At 38.8% G+C, this 20,132-nt stretch overlaps 1 protein-coding gene across 2 annotated transcripts in view; it reads left to right on the top strand.

The window, feature by feature from the left end:
* Positions 1-371: 371 nt before the first annotated feature.
* Tespa1 (thymocyte expressed, positive selection associated 1) overlaps positions 372-20,132 on the top strand; it is a 45,367-nt gene continuing 25,606 nt past the window's right edge. For both annotated transcript variants that reach the window (XR_007974571.1, XM_052164786.1), the window contains exon 1: positions 372-488. The gene's annotated coding sequence lies outside the window, so the exon portion shown is untranslated. The remainder of the gene's footprint in view (positions 489-20,132) is intronic.

Here is a 20,132-nt window from a genome sequence, read left to right as displayed (position 1 = left end):
AGTTCTCATGTATGAAATAAATGTGAGTAGATTTTATGGAGAGACAAGTCTAATTTTTAAAACATTTTCTATGTGCATTTTGCTGCAGGAGTGGATTTTAACTATTTCTAATTATATTGGAGGGAGACTTTCCCAGATTCCCATTGTCTAGTGGGCAATACCCCTCCCTAGGTGTAGAAAACTGAACTCACAGCAAGCAGCCATTTCAGAAGATGGGCTCTGCCTGTAAGCTTATGGGTAATAGAGGCTTTATTCTTCAGTCTCCTAAGCTAGAGCAGAGGATGCGGCTGGCTAGTGGGTGGAGGCAGTGCAGATGCGTGTATAGATATCTGTGTGTTGTCTCACATCCGCTTCCTCTTTTGAGCTGACAGTTGAATGAGAACAGAGAGAAAGTCACAGTCTGTGAAAGGAAACTGTCGCACTGTCCTCATCTCTAGCACCACTCCTGAGAAAAGTTCAGCCCTGTTTTGAGAACTTTCTTACCTCTGGTAAGTGTAGATTTTACTTTGGTTTTATGGTGAAGCTGATATAGACGGGTCAGGGAAAAAAAATCTGGCTTCCAAGTTATGAGATTTATCAGGAGAAAACCTTTCATTTCTGACCCTGACTCTACAACCTCATTATTGGAACTGTTGAGCAGAGATGCCTCTTTCCATCTTCCTGGCTACCAGATGTTATTGTTCTGGGGTTGTGAATCATGACCTTTTTGATGAACTGAATTGCTATTCACAAAATTTCTTTTTTCTCATGAGAGTTCTTCTTAGCATCTTGCTGAACTCATTTAGTTCTATTTTCAATTTTGAAAAGTTGTGAACAAGAGAAGCTTCCTGGTTTGATGACAGGTTCTGTTTAGTGCCCTTATCTCTGAATTTGAGAATATACAAATCTGGCATGAATTTTCTCTCAGTTTTTCTTTGGAATCTTCAGCAAAAGATGTGGAGATAAAGTGTTGTGAGGTATGTAAAAGTTACTATGTAGGAAAATTTACACAGGAGGATAATGACACGCCAAATTTACTAAAGGCCCATGGTCTACACTTTATGAAGACTAGAGTTTTGCCTTATATCTCATTTAAATATGTTGACGTCTCAGTGATCTACATAATATTGAAGCTGGAGTCTCCAACACCCTTTGTTTCAGGGTAGCTATCCATCTGTATCCTGGGGAGGGATGAGGCACAGAAATACCATTCACACGGGGTTTTTCCCGCAATCCAAATTTATCCGTGGGTAGATAAGGAAACATAGGGATTTAAGGCAGAGCCCCATCAAGATAAAAGTGTACTGTAGAAATGGTTTAGTAAGATAATAAGCATTTAAAAACAATGCCCAAGGAAATATTTGTGAGTTTTGTATATCACAAAGGTCCTTAATTGGAGGTTTTATACAATTCATGAGGAATTAGAGGTTGGAAGCTTGCAAATTGGGTGCCCAAGCTTCTGATTCAGCAGATGTTCAGCTTGAGTGATAAAGGCCATGGGTTTGCAGCCTCCTATATCATGAACATTGGTAAAAAGAGCTCAAAAGGCCAGGTTTATTGGTTGTCTTCTACAGAGAATATTATCATAGATAGCAAGATAAAGCTATAGTAGGAGTGATAGGAAAAGAGCCAATAAAGACAGGCACTTAGGACATGCAGAGGCTATTTATAACTGGACTAATAGTGTTCTCCTAACTCCTTTCATCCTCTAAATGTTAAGATATTTTCTAGGATGAAGTATTATATAGTGATGTGGAGATACTTTTAGGTTCAAAGTCTGAAATTCAGATTCCAATAGAAAGTTTGGTCTTGGCTCATGTCTTGGTCTTGACCCATGCCATGACTCAAGCTTCACTCTGAATGGCAGCAAGGGGAAATGATGCAAGCATTTCTTTCTATGTGTAGACTCATGGCTGCCTAATTTCCACTTAGAGATCAAGGAAAGTGACTAACCCAAAAGTCACAGCCCTATGCTCAACCCATACCCAGGCCCAGTGAGAATGGTCAAAGCACAGATTTGGGCTGAGAAAAGAATTCAGTCAAATAAGCTGAAGGATGAGAAGAATATGTATCTATGGTGTAATAAAAGGAGAAAGCGAGGACAGGAATGAAATAACTTCATGACCATGAAAACAAGACATTGAATTAATGATAGCAATACACAGAGATCACTTAGTGGCCAAGAAATCTCTTCACTTATCCTAAACAAGTCTAGATAAAGCTGTTTGAAACTTGCAATGGTGAGCTGTTTTCTTATTCTTGATACCTTTTAGCCTGCCCATGGATTTTTAATGGCATCTCTCACACTCCAACAACACAGTGTGACTTGATGCAAATATATAACTTTAATATTTCCCTAAATATAGTCATTTATAAACCTTCCAGAAAATCCACTCATATCTGAATGTTCAAAGGGAATGACAGGAAAAGAGCTTAGATGATTTGCTTTCAGTATTCAGCTAAACTTGTTTATAGGGAAATGGCATAGAAAAGGAAAGGCAAAGGAGTTACTGTTGAAGGCAAGCTTCAACACCACAGTGTAAACTGAGGAGAGCTGAGTGTGACTGGGGGCTGGTGCTGATAGCAACAAGTTCTGATAGCAACCAACAAGGGCTGCTGTTGATGACAGCCTGCAACTAGAGAAAGAAAAAGAGTGTGGGGGGGAATCATACACATGCATGCATGAACATTAACACACACACATGCAATGAGTGGTTGAAACAAGAAAAAACTACAACTTAATATATATGTATATATATGTATATATACACACATACACACAAACAAATATACATACATACACACGTTCACACACTGGGGGAATGGAGCAATGCAACCAACTTTACACATATACAGATATATATACACACATATACAAATATACACATACATATACAAATATACACATACATATATACACATAAACATAATTGGATAGATCAAACTCCAACAAGTTAACTCCAACAACTTTATTTTTTATTTTTTCTCTTAGCCTTTTTATACCATTTAAGTTAAAGTTCTGTATGTAAGAAAAAGATTACATCATAGCCACAAGTTACATAATCTCTAAAAAATCACCACAAAATGTATTCTTCAAAATAGATTAAAATCATTACACAGAAGGAAATTACAAGATTATTGATTATATATTTTTCTTTTGAAACTCATATTAATAGCTAAATATTTTCAATCTAACCTTCTTTATACAAGTTTATCATAACCCCAAAGCAATAATTTTTTGTCATGATTAATAAGATTTAGGCCACATGTCTACAGCAGCAAGTATTTTTATATGCTTAGTTGACAGTCTGTATTTACCAAGAAACAGATCATCATCCATCTTACGTCTTTTTTTGTAGTCTTGTTCAGCTAAAATGAACAAATGTAATCATCTTACACTCAGAATTATTATTATTATTATTATTATTATTATTTACTATTTATTTATAACCTTATCATTTCCTAGTGTAAAGCAAACATATCGCCACACTTCTAGATCACAAGATCCAGGAACTCAGACTCAGCCTAGAATGAATGTTTTCTTTGATCATTAACTTGTCCCAAGCCTATCTTTCTCTTTCAAGAACAATTATGTGCTTATAATGCATGAAGGCTCACTGTATTCCTTTTATTATTATTATTATTTGGTTTTTTGAGGCAGGGTTTCTCTATATAGCTCTAGCTGTCCTGGAACTCACTCTGTAAACCAGGCTGGCCTCAAACTCAGAAATCTGCTTGCCTCTGCCTCCCAAGTGCTGGGATTAAAAGTGTGTGCCACCACTGCCCAGCACTGTATTCCATTTTTAACTTATGCAGCCCTCATCGTACTTCAAGGGAGGGAGCATATTCTGCTCTTAATTCTAACTTTATTATATGTTTCTGGCAAAACAACTTAAACCATCTCCTTAAACTTTCTATCAACTTCTCTAACTTCCTAAAACTATTTAAATCACGTCAGAATGTCTGTACAATCATTAATTCATCTAAACAATATTGTTCTATGAAAGTTCATCTTCATGATGATCTGCAGGAAAATTGCCCAAGAGAGTGGGCTGTCACCCTGGAAGTAATCACAGCAGGCTACAGGGAGTGAGAGTCTCCCCACACCCAATCACCCCAAGTGAGGGCTACAGGGAGTGAGGGTCTCCCCACACCCAATCACCCCAAGTGAGGGCTACAGGGAGTGAGAGTCTCCCCACACCCAATCACCCCAAGTGAGAGCTACAGGGAGTGAGGGTCTCCCCACACCCAATCACCCCAAGTGAGGGCTACAGGGAGTGAGAGTCTCCCCACACCCAATCACCCCAAGTGAGAGCTACAGGGAGTGAGAGTCTCCCCACACCCAATCACCCCAAGTGAGGGCTACAGGGAGTGAGAGTCTCCCCACACCCAATCACCCCAAGTGAGAGCTACAGGGAGTGAGAGTCTCCCCACACCCAATCACCCCAAGTGAGAGCTACAGGGAGTGAGAGTCTCCCCACACCCAATCACCCCAAGTGAGGGCTACAGGGAGTGAGAGTCTCCCCACACCCAATCACCCCAAGTGAGGGCTACAGGGAGTGAGAGTCTCCCCACACCCAATCACCCCAAGTGAGGGCTACAGGGAGTGAGAGTCTCCCCACACCCAATCACCCCAAGTGAGAGCTACAGGGAGTGACAGTCTCCTCACACCCAATCACCCCAAGCTGAATAGACAAGGACTATAACAACGACAAATATGAGAAGGCATATCAGTAGCAAGAAGCAATCCTGGGATGAAGCCCCGGTGCTATATCTATCAAAGGTATACTCATAGCAACTGTGCAAAATGGCGTGCTATCTCCAGGAGGCTCACTTGCCCACTGCAGCTCCCCCAGAATGACTCCACTATGTTACTTTTCGTAGTTTCTTCTATTTACTAAATAAGACTAGTTTTTTTTTTAATTTACTAAGTAACAACATTTTTCTACCCCCTGAAACAAAGACTGAAGTGCTGTAAATCATGAAAAAAGAAAGGCAAATAAGTTACATTGTGTAGCGTCTACTATTTACTAAATAACATCCTTTTTTTCTTTTCCCTGAAGCAGAGATTGAAGTGCTCCCGTAGGTCATAGATGTCTCAGAGTGCTTCACCATCATAAGAATAAGTTTTGATCTAATAATCTTCCTGGAGCCACACTGATGATTAGAAACCAGAAATAAAGTTACCATTGATCTAAAAGGAATGTGACAGCCTGTTGTAGGTTTTTGATACCTAAGTTTGAATAGGGTCAACCTGACTTTAAGTTAAATTTGCCCTGTCCACAGAGAAATGCTGTCTGCTCTGGGATTTCCCCAGACTTCTGAATTGGTAATACTATGCCTGGGCTGAGGATGCAGAAATTCTGTTGGGCCACATCATGGAAACTCTATTTCCTTTTTCCGTTTTCTTACTCTTGATCTCACTCTCAGTCCCAATTCACATGTACTGCTTGGGTTGTAATTAACATACAAACAGAGAAGCGAGGCCTGTCTGGCCTGTTGGTTGAAGGAGGTTCAGAGCACCGAAGATTGATCTAGAACCTGAAAGTGGTAGGAAGAATGGTGTGTGATAAAAGGAAGAAAGAACACATTTGCAATACAAACTTGAGTCCTATTTTCTATCCTCCTTTCTCTCCTTTCCTCCTTCCTCCCTCCATTCCTCCTTCCTCCCTCCTTCCCTCATCTTTCCTTATCCTTTCTTATCTCTGTCTAATTTTTTTTACTCTAAAATGAGTGTCCAGGATTAGATTTCTCTCTGGTCCCTCTAGACATTATATAAGGGTAGGCACTATTGAAGTAGAGAATGATTTAATGAATAAAACTAGATGAGGATCTGAATTCAGATCCCCAGTACTCATGTGAAAGCCACAGGTGGTGGTGAAATCTGTTATTAACGCTTAAGTAGTGGAGATATAATAATCGCAAGGACTCACTGTCCAGCCTGCCTAGAAAATCAATCTATCCCAAATTTAGTAGACTATTTCAGAGAATAATAGGAGAAGAAACCAAATATAGACCTTTGGCCTCTATAGGTACATATATGGATATATGCATATGTAAATATAACACACACAAATAAACAGAAAATAATAAGGGATTATTTTTCTCACATTTCATCTATGCCTAATATGAACACCTCTCTTTAACATTCTGATATGGTACACTCTAGCGTATTCTAATGATCATTCCCTTGTCTCCCTTTTTTGAGACTGGCTTATATTGAGAGAAAATTAACAACAACCTTGCATATTATTTATTATATAATACCCAATTTTAATCTTCAATAACCCAAAATGTGTGGCAATTATCAGTTTACATATTGAAAACACTTAGATATAGAGAGGTTGAATAGTTTTGCCTAAACCTCACAGGTGTAAGTGGACAGACTATGATTTTAAAAAGGGATACTCCGATTCCAAGTCCCAAGCTCTGCCTACATTTTTTTCTTTCCCTGTATTTCTAAATAAAACTGTGAAGAAAAGAAACATTGCCCATGTTACTGGGAGTTTAAAAATATCCCTACACTGAACCATATATAAGCAGTACTATTGTCTCTCAGCTTCACAGTGGTAGGCCCATTTGTTATATTTAAATATTAAGATAGGTGGGGGGAAACTGGGAGGAGCAGAAGGAGAGGAAATTTTAACCAAGATATATGAAAAAGGTCTATTTTCAATACATGGAAAAAAAAGGAGGAGGAAGAGGAAGAGGACGAAAAGAAGGAGGAGAGGGTCAGGAAGCGTCAGCAGCAGCCCAGGGGCACATGGTTAATATATCGCATCCCAGAGAAATGTGTCAACACAACTTCCAGTTTTAAATAAAAATATTTCCCAAACTATTTCCAAAAAATCTAGCAATTCAGTAACTAGGCCTGTGCTGAGCTTGGCCACACTGTAACCATTAATTTTTTTTATTCAGCGCTTTTCTACAGTCGCTGCTAAATATTCTAATTCCACAGTCTGAAAGGCATCAAGAATTTTCATGTAATCCCAAATTGAACCTTATTGGAAAATTGACCTGCAAGCCCGAGGGCGGTTAGTCTGCTTCTAGATCACCAAGATGGAGTCAAGCGGAAAACTGTGCTGGTAACACAAAGCAATACTGCTTCTGCTCTGATTATCACGCCCCTCAGAACAAAATGTGTTAGGTTTATACTTTTTCTACTCCACTAGATTATAAAATGGACAGCTGAACAGTATACAAAGCAGAGAATTTACTAAATTAATCCTGTTGTGGTTTAAGAAATGTGGCCTGACACGGAGAGAGGGAGTACCTGCCGAGGTGGCCCCCCACCCGAAAAGTCAAGCCACAAGGCAGGCCTAGTACAGAAGGAAGAGATCGGAAAGAATGGGGACCTGGAAATTAGTAGAGGCAGAGAAGAGAGAGGAAGAGAGGAAGAGAGGCTTCGGACTTAGAAGGGGTGGGAAAAGAGAGAGGAGAGAGACACAGAGACACAGAGAGAGACAGAGAGAACTAGAGCTGGCTTGGACCTGGCGGGCAGAGACAAAAGCTGTTACTAGGTAACTGCTGGGTGGATCCTAGAGGAACTGCTAACAACTCACAACTCTCTCCTTTCTCCAAGACTGTATATCTGCAGATACTTGGATGATGGTAAGCTATTTTATTACTCCAATATTTATGTAAAGACTGTACAACATGAAGTCAAACGAATGCAAGCTTAAATCCAAGCCCTTTAAATACACGTACTTGAATAAGACATTCTCTGAGCTTCAGATGATAATGATAAGCTCTAAGGTGTTGGTTAGAATTAAGTGAAGTATTTTATACGACATATTTGTGTATAGACATTAGGTGCTCTATACAAAGCAGTTATTACTAGTCCCTGCTTCTTTGATTCACCATGTCAGTGTATTGTGAAATTGCAGCTGAATCTTCTAGGACATGGACCAGCAATGTAATAGAAAGTAGACAATGTTCTCAATTCAGCAATAATGACACTTTCTCAACAGTTTCTTCACTACTGCTACAGGTATTTGATACTATTTTATTAGAAGATACTCACAGTTCTTAAACACTCCTGTGATCTTAAACCTCAGATGTGACTTCATCCCTACATCCTCTCTTACTCTATTTGATTGTAGTTAATACCAGACCTTCTGGTAGGTTATGGAAAATAATTCAAGAAAAAAAATCTAGAGCAACGTCTAGCCTTTAGGGAAATTCAGACAAGAAGTAAGTAGATACTATATGGTACTTTTCTTAAATTATTGGTAAAAACAAAAGGAAAAATTATACAGGTTGCCACAGTCTCTCTCAACATTGGGCATAGTACAGCCAATGTTACAATAAATTAGCATCAAGGGAGATAGCAATCAGAGTTCAGAGAAAGTTTTCAGTAGGAAATGAAAAATTAGAATGGAAAATGATTTTCTAAAGATAGTGTATCTCTTAGTTAGGGTTTCTATTCCTGTACAAAACATCATGACCAAGAAACAAGTTGGGGAGGAAAGGGTTTATTCCCCTTATACTTCCACACAGCTGTTCATCACCAAAGGAAGTCAGAACTGTAACTCAAACAGGTCAGGTATCAGGAACTGATGCAGAGGCCAGGGAGAGATGTTACTTACTGGCTTGCTTCCCCTGGCTCACTCGTCTTCTTAAAGAACCCAGGACCACCAGCCCAGAGATGGCACCACCTACAATGGGCCCTCCCCACTTGATCAGTAATTGAGAAAATGCCTTACAGCTGGATCTCATGAAGGCATTTTCCCAACTAAAGCTCTTTTCTCTGTGATAATTCTAGCCTGTGTCAAGTTGACACAAAACTAGCCAGTACAGCATAATTTGCTAGTTTGAACTCTAAAATTTAATCAGACTCGAGTTACCCTTATGTTGTATTCGCTAGAGCACAGAAAGATGGTCCCATATAGCATCCCTTCACTACAAGGTAGGTAATATATACACAGAAGATGTAGAGAGGCAGGTGGGTCTATACCTCTTCTATGACATATACTAGTTGAGGAAAATTTCTCAGCACAAGTATGAGTCTTGCTCTTCAACAGGTACAATATTTGCTAACTTATCTTCATTAAAAAATAACTTAGCAATTATCTTCATTAAAGATAATTTACACCATGCCCTGTCATGGTGCTCAAAGGAGATTTTACAAAGAGTATTCCAATTAACACAGACACGCTATATACTTTTTGAATATGGCAGAAGCTCACATTCTGGTTGCTAGAAACTGTTCAGAGAAATGATGTGAATATGAATGGTAATTCATATTTTTTAGTTTTTACTTGATAGTATTTTCATTATGTGTGCATGTGTATGGTATGTGTCGGGGGAGGTCAGAGAGCAACTTTCTTTTTTTTCTTTTTTTTAAAGATTTATTTATTTATTATATATAAGTACACTGTAGCTCCCTTCAGACACTCCAGAAGAGGGTGTCAGATCTCATTACGGATGGTTGTGAGCCACCATGTCGTTGCTGGGATTTGAACTCAGGATCTCTGGAAGAGCAGTCAGTGCTCTTAACCGCTAAGCCATCTCTCCAGCCCACGAGAGCAACTTTCAAGAGTCAGTCTTCTCCTTCCACCTTGGATTCCAGTGACAGAACTCAGGTTGTCCGGCTTGTGTAGCAGGCGTTCCGACCAGGTTCCATTATATCGTGGGAATACACTTTTGTCTAATGACCGTTGTTACTGTAACATTTGGAGAAAATATTTCTATCCCCATCTCTATTTGCCTCCCTCCAAAATCCTCTAAAGCTGCATGTTGCCATCCCTGTACCCATCTGTCATTTCTCTGTAGCATTCTCACTGCTGGTGTGTTTATCTGATATCGTTTGCCTCTTCCTTCAGATTTCCAGGAACAGAGCTTAGCTTCTTATCTCCCAGCAGTATATTCATCCTCTTACTATGAACCAAACCGTTCATTTATTTATTTCTGTTTCCCAGTATCGCTAGCCATTTTTACAGTAGTTATGCTTGTGAACTATGATGACTCAAACATGGCGAAGATTGGGGAAATTTACTTTCTAATTTCCACACCAAGAGCCACATTTTAGAAGATTAGTTCCTTTGCGTCTTCTCTCTTGAGATCATTGGGGGCAGAGGGTACAGGCGTGTGTACACACACGCACACACGAGTGCATGCATGCAGAAGTCAGAGTTCACGGTCAGGCATTCTCCTCTGTCAGTGTCCATCATAAATCTTGACACGGGATCTTACATTTACTCTGGAGTTTGCTATACTGCCTGACAAGTGAGACCCAGGAGTCATCCTAAATCCACTCCCAGTGTTGGGATTATGAGCATGTGGTACAGCTCTCAGCTTTTTTATATTGGTTCTAAAAGGATGTAGTTCAGGTCCTTGTCCTTACATGGCAAACACTTTAGTGATTAAGACACCTTTCAAGCCCCTACCATGGTTGTCTTTTAAAGTGAGTAAATGATTTCATTCTTATACAAACTGCCAAAAAAAAATGACTGTTCTTTACAGTATTAGAGCTTTTAATTTGTGTCTTTCTGCTGCCTCTAACTTCAGCCAATTTTGTGAGCCTTCCTTTGTAACTTTTAAAGCATTAAGCATTCTGTTTCCATATACACTTTCCTTTAGGTAGTTGTAATAAGTAAAATGTCTGTATAAGCATGTACAAAAAAGGCATTGTCAGGTACATGCAAATGCTGTTCTGAATTGCAGGAGCAGGGTTTAGAACTATCATGTCTCTGTTGCCTCACTTTCTGTCCCTAGCACATAGTTAAACCTTATGGGATCCTTGAAACCATGTGCTGAGTGTGTCTGTAGTAACTTGTTAAGGCACTAGGCTCTTGTTTAGCCAACAACATTTGATTCTGTTTTAGACATTAGAAACACAGCAGTGAACAATCTAGACAAACACATCTGACCCTGGAGCTTATGTTTCAATTGGGAGAGTAAATAAAATATAAGATAAATTAATAATAGTATAGTGCATATAGATGATAATAACCAAAAAGAAAAGTCAAACAGGGAAGTCATGCACACACAGGGTTAACACCAACTGTAGAAGCCACATCTGGCTTCCTGGAGGAAATGAGTTGAGAACAGATTGAGGGCTTTATGGGTTTAGTGCAGCAAATACTTAGGATGAAAAAAAATGAGAGAAAAAGTGTGTAAGAAAAACCAGGGCTGAAGAGAGGTGAAGAAGGAATTTATTTATTTGAATGAGAGCTGCAAAGATATAAGGAACATAAACTAGTCTTATCAAAGATGGTGCTGAGAATCTTTACCTGTCATCCCAGGTAGGGAAAACAAGGTGTTTCCCGTTCTGTTTGGTACAGACAATAAGTTGTCAGAGCCCAGTGTGGCAGCCCCGTGTCCCTTTCTATTTGTGTCCCTCTTGTCTTTCTGTCCTTTCTTTTCCTCCTCTTTCCACCTACATCCTTCTCTTCCCTCTTTCCTTCTCTTATTTCCTTCCCCCATTCCCTCCCTCTCTCCTCCACTAGTCTCTCTACCTCACCTCTCCCTCCTATTTCTCCCTCCCAGTTCCTCCTTTGCCCCATGCTTTCCTTGCTTTGTTGCCATTCTTTTACATTTATCTTTTTTCTCTAATTTCTTATATTTTTTGTTGGATAATTTATTTATTTACATTTCAAATATTATTTCCTTTTCTGTTTTATCACCACCACCAGAAACTCCCTATCCAGCGCACATCTTTAATCCCAGCACTTGGGAGGCAGAGGCAGGAGGATTTCTAAGTTGAGGCCAGCCTGGTCTACAAAGTGAGTTCCAGAACAGCCAGGGCTACACAGAGAAACCCTGTCTCAAAAAAAAAAAAAAGAAAGAAAGAAAGAGAGAGAGAGAGAGAGAGAGAGAGAGAGAGAGAGAGAGAGAGAGAGAAGAGAGAAAGAGAGAAAGAGAGAAAGAGAGAAAGAAAGAAAGAAAGAAAGAAAGAAAGAAAGAAAGAAAGAAAGAAAGAAAGAAAGAAAGAAAGAAAGAAAGGAAGGAAGGAAGGAAGGAAGGAAGGAAGAAAGAAAGAAAGAAAGAAAGAAAGAAAGAAAGAAAGAAAGAAAGAAAGAAGAAAGAAAGAAAAGGAAAAAACTCCCTATCCCATCCTCCCTCCCCCTGCTTCTATGAGGTTGTTGCCCCACCCACCCAATCACTCCCACCTCCCCACCCTGGCATTCCCCTATACTAAGTATGAGCATTCACAGGATCAAGGACCTCTCCTTCCATTGAAGCCTGACAAGGCCATCCTCTGGTACATATGCGGCTGGAGCCATGTGTACTCTGGTTGGTTGATAGTCCCTGGAGCTCTGGGTGGGTCTGGTTGGTTGATATTGCTGTTCTATCTATGGGTTGCAAACCCCTTCAGCTCCTTCAGTCCCTTCTCTAACTCCTCCATTGGGGACAGCATGCTCAGTCCAATGGTTGGCTTCAAGCATCCACCTCTGTATTTGTCCAGCTCTGACAGAGCCTCTCAGGAGGCATCTGTATCAGGCTCCTGTCAGCAAGCACTTCTAGGCATTCGCAAGTAGTGTCTGGGTTTTGTGTCTGTGTATAGGATGGATCCCCAGGTGGGACAGTCTCTGGATGGACTTTCCTCCAGTCTCTGCTACATACTTTGTCTCAGGAGCACTGAAGCATTCACGCTTTGGTTTCCTTCTTCTTGAGCTTCATGTGGTCTGTGAATTTTATCTTGGGTATTTTGAGCTTTGGGATAATATCCACTTATCAGTGAGTGCATACCATGTGTGTTCTTTTATGACTGGGTTACCTCACTCAAGATGGTATTTTCTAATTCCATCCATTTGCTTAAGAATTTTATGAATTCAGTATTTTTAATAGCTGAATAGTAGTTCATTGTGTAACTGTACCATGTTTTCTGTATCCATTCCTCTGTTGAAGAACATTTGGGTGCTTTCCAGCTTCTGGCTATTATAAATAAGGCTGCTATAAACATAGTGGAGCTTGTGTCCTTGTTATATGTTGGAGAATCTTTTGGGTATATGACCAGGTATTCCACAACTGGGTCCTCAGGTAATACTATGTCCAATTTTCTGAGAAACAGCCAGACTGATTTCCAGAGTGGTTGTACCAGCTTGCAATCCCACCAATAATGAAGGAGTGTTCCTCTTTCTCCACTCCTTGCCAGTATGGGCTGTCACTTGAGTATTTGATTTTAGCCATTCTCACTGTTGTGAGGTAGAATCTCAGGGTTATTTTGATTTGAATTTCTCTGATGACTAAGGATGTTGTACATTTCTTTAGGTACTTCTCAGCCATTTGGTATTCCTCAGTTGAGAATTTGTTTAGCTCTCTACCCCATTTTTAATAGGGTTATTTGGTTCTCTGGAGTCTAACTTCTTGAGTTCTTTGTATATATTAGATATTAGCCCTCTTTTTCCAATCTGTTATTTGCTGTTTTGTCCTATTGACAGTGTCCTTTGCCTTACAGAGGCTTTGCAATTTTATGAGGTCCCATTTGTCAATTCTTGATCTTAGAGCATAAGCCATTGGTGCTTTGTTCAGGAAAATTTCCCCTGTGCCCATGTGTTCGAGGCTCTTCACCGCTTTCTCTTCTATTAGTGATAAATGTATTTGGTTTTATGTGGAGTTCCTTGATCCAGCTTTGTATGAGGATATAAGAATGAATCGATTTGCATTCTTTTATATGCTGACCACTAGTTGAACCAACACCATTTATAGAAAATGCTGTCTTTTTTCCATTGGATGGTTTTAGTTCCTTTTTCAAAGATCAAGACAGATGTGTGGGTTCATTTCTGGATCTTCAATTCTGTTCCATTGATCTACCTGCTTGTCTCTGAATTGATACCATACAGTTTTTATCACTGTCGCTCTGTAATTCATCTTAAGTCAGGGATGGTGATTCCCCCAGAAGCTCTTTTATTGTTGAAAATAGTTTTTGATATTCTGGATCTTTTATTATTCCAAATGAATTTGCAAATTGCTCTTTCTAACTCTATGAAGAATTAAGTTGGAATTTTGATGGGGATTGCATTGAATCTGTAGATTGCTTTTGTCAAAATGGCCATTTTGACTATATTAATCCTGCCAATCCATGAGCATGGGAGATCTTTCCATCTTCTAAGATCTTTGATTTCTTTTTTCGGAAACTTGAAGTTCTTATCATATAGATCTTTCACTTGCTTGGTTAGAGTTATGCCAAGGTGTTTTATATTATTTGTGACTATTGTGAAAGGTGTTGTTTTCTTAATTTCTTTCTCAGCCTGTTTATCATTTGAGTGAGGAAGGCTACTGATTTGTTTTAATTAATGTTATATCCAGCTGCTTTTCTGAGATTGTTTATCAGCTTTAGGAGTTCTCTGGTGGAATTTTTGGGGGCACTTAAGTATACTACCATATCATCTTCAAATAGTGATATTTTGACTTCTTCCTTTCCAATTTGTAGCCCTTTGACATCCTTTTGTTGTCTAATTGCTCTGGCTAGGACTTTGAGTACTATATTGAATAAGTAGTCTATAGATGTCTAGTCCCTAATTATAGTGGGATTGCTTCAAGTTTCTCTCCATTTAGTTTGATGTTGGCTACTGGTTTGCTGTATATTGTTTTTACTGTTTAGATATGGGCCTTGAATTCCTAGTTTTTCCAAGACTTTTATCATGAAGAGGTGTTGAATTTTGTCAAAAGCTTTCCCAGAATCTAATGAAATGATCGTGTGGGTTTTTTCTTTGTTTTTATAGTAGATTATGTTGATGGATTTCTGAATATTGAACCATCCCTGTGTCCCTTGGATGAGGCCTACTTGATCATGATGGATGATCGTTTTGATGTGTTTTTGAATTCAGTTTGTGAGAATTTTATTGAGTATTTTTGCATTGATATTCATAAGTGAAATTGGTCTGAAGTTCTCTTTCTTTGTTTGGTCTTCATGTGATTTAGATATGAGCATAAGTATTGCTTCATAGAATGAATTGGATAGTGTTCCTTCTCTTTCTATTTTGTGGAATAGTTTGAAGAGTATTGGTAATAGGTCTCCTTTGAAGGTCTGATAGAATTCTGCACTAAACCTGTCTGGTCCTGGGGCTTTTTTGTTTGGGAGACTTTTAATGACTGCTTCTGTTTCTTTAGGGGTTATGGAACTGTTTAGAGAGTTTATCTTGACTTTGGTATCTCATATCTGTCTAGAAAATTGTCCATTTCATCCACATTTTCAAGTTTTGTTGAGTATAGGCTTTTGTAGTAGGATCTGATGATTTTTGGGGTTTCCTCAGTTTCTGTTGTTATATCTCCCTTTTCATTTCTGATTTTGTTAGTTGGATACTATCTCTGTGCCCTCTGGTTAGTCTGGCTAAGGATTTGTCTATCTTGGTTCTCAAAGAACCAGCTCCTGGTTTTGTTGATTCTTTGTATAGTTCTTTTTGTTTCTACTTGGTTGATTTTAGCTCTGAGTTTGATTATTTCCTGACGTCTACTCCTTTTGGATGTATTTACTTCTTTTTGTTCTAGAGCTTCAGATGTTCTGTCAATTTGCTAGTGTATGCTCTCTCCAGTTTCTTTTTGGAGGCACTCAGTGCTATAAGTTTTCCTCCTAGCACTGCTTTTATTGTGTCCTATAAGTTTGGGTATGTTGTGCCTTCATTTTCATTGAATTCTAAAAAGTCTTTAATTTCTTTATTTCTACCTTGACCAAGTTCTCATTGAGTAGACCGCTGTTCAGCTTCCAAGTATTTGTGGGTTTTCTGTTGTTTTGGTTGTTTTTGAAGACCAACCTTAGCCCATGGTGATCTAATAGGATGCATGAGATTATTTCAAACTTTTTGTATCTGTTGAGGCATGTTTTTGTCTGTTGAGGTCAATTTTGGAGAAGGTGCCATGATTTCTTGAGAATAAGGTATATTCGTGTGTTTTAGGATGAAATGTTCTATAGATATCTGTTAAATCCATTTTGTTCATAACTTCTGTTAGTTTCACTGTGTCTCTGTTTAATTTCTGTTTCCATGATCTGTCCATTGATGAGAGTGGGGTGTTGAAGTCTCCCACTATTATGGTGTGAAGTCCAATATGTGCTTTCAGCTTTAATAAAGTCTCTTTTATGAATATGGGTGCTCTTGCATGTGGAGCATAGATGTTCAGAATAGGGAGTTCATCTTGGTAGATTTTTCCTTTGATGAGTATGAAGTATTCTTCCTTATCTTTTTTGATAACTCTTGGTTGAAAGTTGATTTTATTCAATATTAGAATAGCTACTCCAGCTTATTTCTTGGGACCATTTGCTTGGAAAATTGTTTTATAGTCTTTTACTCTAAGGTTGTATCTGTCTTTTTCACTAAGGTGTATTTCCTATATGCAGCAAAATAATGGGTCCTGTTTACATATCCAGTCTTTAGACTGTGTATTTTTATTGGGAAATTGATTCCATTGATGTTAAGAGGTATTAAGTAAAAGTGATTGCTTCTTCCTGTTATTTTTGTTGTTAGAGATGGAATTGTTTGTGTGGCTATCTTCTTTTGGGTTTGTTGAAAGAAGATTGCTTTCTTGCTTTTTCTAGGGTGTAGTTTCCCTCCTTGTGTTAAAGTTTTCCATGTATTGTCTTTTGTAGGACTGGATTTTTGGAAAAAATATTGTGTATATTTGGTTTTGTCATAGAATATATTGATTTCTCCATCTATAGTAATTAAGTGTTTTGCTGGGTATAGTAGCCTGGGCTGGCATTTGTTTTGTCTTAGGGTCTGTATGAGATCTGCCTAGGATCTTCTGGCTCTTAAAGTCTCTGATGAGAAGTCTGGTGTAACTCTGATAGGTCTACCTTTATATGTTATTGACCTTTTTCCCTTACTGCTTTTAATATTCTTTCTTTGTTTTGTGCATTTGGTGTTTTTATTATTATGTGACAGGAGGAATTTCTTTTCTTGTCCAGTCTATTTGGAGTTTTGTAGGCTTCTTGTATGTTCATGGACATCTCTTTCTTTAGGTTAGGAAAGTTTTCTTCTATAATTTTGTTGAAGATATTTACTGGCCCTTTAAGTTGGGAATCTTCACTGTCTTCTATACCTATTATCCTTAGATTTGGTTTTCTCTTTGTGTCCTGGATTTTCTGGATGTTTGGGGTTAAGAGCTTTTTGCCTTTTGCATTTTCTTTGACTGTAATGTGAATGTTTTCTATGTTATCTTCTATATCTTAGATTCTCTCTTCTATTTCTTGTATTTTGTTGGTGATGCTTGCATCTATGACTCCTGATCTCTTTCCTAGGTTTTCTATCTCCAGGGTTGTCTTCCTTTATAATTTCTTTATTGTTTTTATTTCCAGTTTTATATCCTGGATTGTTTTGTTCAATTCCTTCACCTGTTTGTTATGTTTTTGTACTGGCTAATTTTGTGTGTCAATTTGACACAGGCTGGAGTTATCACAAAGAAAGGAGCTTCAGTTGGGGAAGTGCCTCCATGAGATCCAGCTGTGTGGCATTTTCTCAATTAGTGATCAAGTGGGGAGGGCCCCTTGTGGATGGTACCACCTTTGGGCTGGTGCTCTTGGGTTCTATAAGAAAGCAGGCTGAGCAAGCCAGGGGAAGCAAGCCAGTAAGAAACATCCCTCTATGGCCTCTGCATCAGCTCCTGCTTCCTGACCTGCTTGAGTTCCAGTCCTGACTTTCTTTAGTGATGAACTGCAACGAGGAAGTGTAAGCTCAATAAACCCTTTCCTCCCCAACTTGCTTCTTGGTCATGATGTTTGTGCAGGAATAGAAACCCCAACTAAGATAGTTTTCCTGGAATTCTTTAAGCTACTTTTGGGTTTCCTCTTTAAGGGCTTCTACCTGTTTTTCCTGTGTTCTCCTGTATTTCATTAAGGAAGTTATTCGTGTCCCTCTTAAACTCCTCTCTCTTCATCATGAGATGTGATTTTAAATCTGAATGTTGCTTTTCCAGTGTGTTGGTGTATCCAGGACTTGCTATGGTGGGAGAAGTGGGTTCTGATGATGCCAAGTAGCCTTGGTTTCTGTTGCTTAGGTTCTTGAGCTTAACTCTTGCCATCTGGTTATCTCTGGTGTTAGTTGGTCTTGCTGTCTCTGACTGGAGCTTGTCCCTCCTGTGGCCCTGTGAGCCTGTGCTCTTGGGTATTTCAGCCCTTCTGGGGAGACCTGCTCTCTCCTGGTGCGGAGGGCTGTGGGACAGCCTTAGCTCCAGGGCGCAGAGGGAGACTGAAAGGATCCTGTCCTTTTAAGTTTTTCTAACCACCAAAAATGTCCTTGGGAATCAAGGATTCCCTGTGGTTTATGTGAAGAAATTAAAGAAAGGAGCAAGTCAGTTTTGACCTATTTTTTTCTGGGCTGGAAATAGCCTAGTAAATATTTTGGAAGGCAGGACTAGGAAAACATTCTAATTTCAGGCTTTCCAGAGACTTTTTCCAAATTCTTCCTGGAGACAGCCTCATCCTGAATCACCTAATGCTAGCAAATCTCCTCTGGTGACCCTCTTTGTAGCTTTCCTTTGTCCTGAGCTTAGTTAAATGACTGACTATTCCCTAAAAGGCAAAAGGGGGGGTGTGTGTGAAAACATCTTTCAATGCTAAAGCTGCCTTCCCTAGAAGACAAATCCTGAACTGAGCCCAAAGAAGAACTAGACTAAACTAAAACAATTATAGATCATCTTTTCTCTGTGTACAAGAAAAAACAACTGAAACAATTTTATCGCACTAGAAGAACATTTTGTGTACAGGATGTTCTTTAAAAAGAAGAAAATAAGCTGATTTAGTACCTTTGAGTCTTAGATGAAGTCTCTTGAAATTCTTATATTTTTCTCTTCTATTTTCTGTGACTTCAATAGTTCAAAATAAAATTTTGAAGATGAATCTGTGCATGGCCATTCCAGGGGATGGAAGAACAAGATCTGAAAGTCTTGTTGAAAATCTACTAATCACTGTGGAGGGATATGAGTATGACTGAATGCACATTAGCTCCTGCCTTTCAAGCTCTATCTGGACAGCTGAATGATTCATCCCTTTATTCTTCTCATATTCTGTGCCTAGAGGCATCATATATTTTGGGAAAGAGTGCAATGGTGTCAAATTAACTAGCAATTTGTGGAGTGACAGTTACATTGACAGGCTGAGTAAGTAATTTATAGTCAATGTGAAAACTGACAAATTAGAAAGTGATCATGTGGAAGGTGTGGTCTGCTGGTTACTTAAGGCTGTAAGTTCAGTGTCTTGTTTCTATTATAGTTTTTTTTTTTTTTCTTTTCTTTTCCTGGGGAAAAAATCCCATGTGTTTCCTAGAAAACCAAATATATCCAGAAAAAAAAAAAGAAAGAAAGAAAGAAAGAAAGAAAGAAAGAAAGAAAGAAAGAAAGAAAGAAAGACAAGCTAGAAGCACAAAAGGTGTGATCACATCCTTTTGTGGAAATTTGATCTTAAACTTTGCCAATTCTGAACTTTTAAAAAGCTATCTCTATGAGGATTAAATAAAGTGGAAATTTAAAGATTTTTTTCTTTTCTTTTATTAATTGGGGAGGGGGAAGCAGGGAACAATGACAATATCTTCCTAAATCTGTCTTCGCCTTATTTTTTGAGATAGGGTTTCTCACTGAACCTGAAGATAATTTAATTGACTAGGTTGTCCAGCCAATAAGCAAACTCCAGAAATCGATCCTCCCAGCTCTGCCTCCACAGCTAAAATTAGAGACCTACTCCTGTACTTGGCTTATATGTGGGTGCTGGAGATCTGAACTTAGGCCCTTATACTTGTTTGACTCAGACATCTCCCCTGTTCCTCAAATATTTTAGTTTCAATGGTAGATTCTGATATGCAAAATTACAAAGAGTAAAGGAAACAATTCTTTTTAACATGGTCTCTATTGAACTGTGGCTTAGATTGATCTGCCTAGGTCTTCTTTTTTTATTTTTATTTATTTATTTTTATTTTTATTTTTATTTTTTTATTTTTTTTGGTTTTTCAAGACAAGGTTTCTCCGTGTAGTCCTGGCTGTCCTGAAACTCACTCTGTTGACCAGGCTGGCCTCAAACTCAGAAATCCACATGCCTCTGCCTCCCAGAGTGCTGGGATTACAGACATGCACCGCCATCGCCCAGATCTGCCTGGGTCTTCTAAGTACTAGAGCTACAGGTATGCACTAACATACCTGCCTTAAGGAAAGTGTTTTCTAACAGAACATTTCAGCTACCAAAAATAGAGATACTTTAAGTCAAAACATTTCCTCAGTGGCCCATG

The sequence above is a fragment of the Apodemus sylvaticus genome, chromosome 20 (genome assembly GCF_947179515.1).
Source record: "Apodemus sylvaticus chromosome 20, mApoSyl1.1, whole genome shotgun sequence".
NCBI classification, from domain to species: domain Eukaryota; kingdom Metazoa; phylum Chordata; class Mammalia; order Rodentia; family Muridae; genus Apodemus; species Apodemus sylvaticus.
This window is presented reverse-complemented; position numbering and strand designations above follow the sequence as displayed.